At 42.3% G+C, this 2,941-nt stretch overlaps 1 long non-coding RNA gene across 2 annotated transcripts in view; it reads left to right on the top strand.

The window, feature by feature from the left end:
• The first annotated feature begins 390 nt into the window (after positions 1-390).
• The window catches only part of LOC138032429 (uncharacterized), a 9,334-nt gene continuing 6,783 nt past the window's right edge, over positions 391-2,941 (top strand). Inside the window, exons 1-2 of one of the 2 annotated variants that reach the window (XR_011128367.1) lie at positions 405-516; positions 2,532-2,575. This is a non-coding gene — a long non-coding RNA (uncharacterized lncRNA). Of the gene's footprint in view, positions 517-2,531; positions 2,576-2,941 lie in introns of both variants that reach the window. The other variant, XR_011128368.1, reaches the window with a different exon arrangement.

Raw genomic sequence — 2,941 nt, 5'->3', positions numbered from 1 at the left:
CACTGTGTTGCGCCGCGGTTATCCTCACGTTAAACTTTGTCTTGTGCGGGGCTCACTTAACAACAGCGGAATTACTGAAGGAATGCGTGGGTCACAGTGGGCTCAAGTCACAGTCAGCAAACATATCATGGGGCATGCATTTTGAACAATGCCATCTAAGGTCGTGGGACGATGGTTGGATGAAAGTGAGTTTCGACCCATGGCATGCAGAGGTCTCTTTCCCATACTCGTCAGCCCAGTGAATGCAAAGGGAAAAGAGGCATCTGCTAGCACGGAACAACTGAACCTTGCATGATTTTGCTTTTGCTCATAGTTTGTGGACTATGTTGTCTTTGGCAAGGGTTTATCCTTCAGTGAATTTTTTAAGACACTGTGATTTGACACTTTGATTGCAATCCCAATCCACTGATTTTTATACACAAAATCTGCATAAAACATACATGTAACCTCTGGCTGTTATGAAACTATTTTTGCTGTCTTTGCAGGATGAAGGGCAATTGAAAGTATGACACTGAGGTAAAGGTAATTGTTTTTGCAAACGTTGGCCGTGGGGCACTTATATTTCAACAGAACTTACAATAGAAACAACGAACTTACAATAGCCCATTCGGCTTCGCCTCATGGGCTATTGACCCATGGCCCTTGAGGGCGAAGGGTCTAATTGTTTTAGTATCACCCAACTAGTTCGGACAGAAAAGGCAATAATAAAGTTAGCAAATGCAAGTTAAAGAATTATTATTTGAGAACAAAACGAAAGAAAGCATAACGCTTTTGAAGTCTTTTCGCTACTTGAGGACTGTCAATAATAGTTCTCTCTAGTAGCATAGCCAATCAAAATGCAGGAATTGCATTAGACCACTAGTTGGGTCCTGTCTGACCTTGTAGCTCAGTCGGTAGAGCAGCGGTGATCTAACCCGAAGGTCGTGGGTTCAATTCCCACCCTGGTCAGACAGTTTCTCTGTCCTTGTGTGGGCCCCCGTGTGTGGGCCCAATTCCATGGGTAGGGCTAACGCTCACGTGGTTTGCAATGGGTAGAAAATAGCACTTCACATTATCTTTCCAACAGTTAATTTGGAAGGTAATGACGTTGACAACAGCGTAAACAGAGCAGTTAAAGGCACCTTGTCCGGTGTGGATAATTGACATTTTTGGTGTGATGGTTCCTGATTTTCATTCTGCCTACTAAACCATCTGTCAAGACATTGACAAGTACCAGATTATCTTTTTTTTTTTTTGAGCTCACCTGAGCCGGAATGTTTCTTTTGCCTGTTGTTTACAGTTTAATGCCAAGCCTTTGTTACCTTGATTGTTTTACACATAGATGATCTCAACCATGATGCAAAATCTTTCAGAATGTGGGCACGTTATTGTCTTTCAGTCTTTCTTTTCATGTTGCTGTTGTGATGGTTTCATCATCATCATCTCTTTCTTTACGGTCGGAGTTTAGAGTAGCTACATGTCATATTTCCGAAATTTTACTCTACCAGCCATGATATTCTTCAAAGGACAGACCACAACGCCGGTAACTCCATGCCTTACTCTTTGCGAATAGTGTGTGGATTCTTTTTTGTCCCAGAGGGTTGTGAAGAAGAGTTCTGAGACAGGGCCTACGGTTTGTCGTCCTAGAAAGTATAACCATTTGCAGATGTCATTACGACGGTAGCGCTTTCTCCTCAGTTACTCTAATAACCGAGTGTTGGTCTGGCGGTGGTTCGAGCCTTCACGCGTGGAAGTCCGATACTCAACGAACTGAGCCATTAGACTTAACTATTAGAGTGTAGTGTGAGCGTTAGCCCTACTCATGGAAATGGGCCCACATAAGGACAGAGAAAAACTCTGGCCAGGGTGGGAATTGTTCCCTTTCTTGCAACTGAGCCATTAGCCTGCGTAGCAAGCGTTTCCGTGGGGGATATGGAAGACTTTTAATGTGTTGGCCGCGCGAAAAGTGGGGCGAGACAAGAAGGAAAGGCTTGCAGACAGTCAACACTCATGGTCATCCATCAAAATGACATTGGACAATTCGTAACAATTACACGACCTAGTATCCCATCTTATTACGACAAGGTTACCTCTGTAAAGAGAATGAAAACATGCAGAATTGGAGCTTTAGTTCAACAAGAAATAGCGTTTCTAAGCTAAGCCGCGCTGATCTACGGTATTTAGGTCTAAAAACCCCTTTGAAGACGGTTAGCGTTCAATTGTTTTGCTGGGTACCACTATGTCAATACTCTAAAAAATTCGACTTTCCGGGAGCTTGTCTCGTTACTCTCGTGGATATCGGAAACTGCAAGGAGAAGCCATCGATCCGGGTGCAACTCTTTGCCTCGCCTATTGTGAATCTTCTCTGCTTGTTTAAAATGTTTGTGTCGTTGAAGTAGATTTGAGGTCTAAAGTAGATTGTACGTCGTGTAAGTTGAATAGAAGGGAAATGTCAGTTTGAGGGATGGCCATGAGTGCTGACCGCAGACAAACCCCTGCATTTTGAAAACCGCATGTCATAAATTGACCAAGAAAATGTTGGTCTTTCATAGCGAAACTGAACTTTGGGCAAGAGAATCTAAAGCAATTTGACAAGGTAAATAACGATAATGTTGACCAATATTAGTAAATAGATACTCTTCCTGAAGGCGGCTTCCAAGCCCAACTATGGAAATGTTGTCGTAAAAATTTCCCGCGGCGATAAGATTTTAATGTTTAAATTTGGTAAGGCAAATATTCTAAATGCTGTGAACAAAAGTGCTTCTAGTAAATTTCAGAGTACCTGAAATCCGAACGAATGTTGTTGTAAAACAAGCCCGCCGAAATTACTAGCTTTTCCAACACAATTTTCTGTCCAGTGATAATAACACCTTGTTGTTGGTGCTTGTGTATTTAACGTTTTCCAGAAAGTGATGTTAAAATTGAAGGAACAGCTACAAATAGTCTATCGCACTTGCTTCTG

Source organism: Montipora capricornis, chromosome 14 (assembly GCF_036669925.1).
Source record: "Montipora capricornis isolate CH-2021 chromosome 14, ASM3666992v2, whole genome shotgun sequence".
NCBI classification, from domain to species: domain Eukaryota; kingdom Metazoa; phylum Cnidaria; class Anthozoa; order Scleractinia; family Acroporidae; genus Montipora; species Montipora capricornis.
Note: the sequence above shows the minus strand (reverse complement) of the source record. Positions and strands in the feature narration are given on the sequence as shown.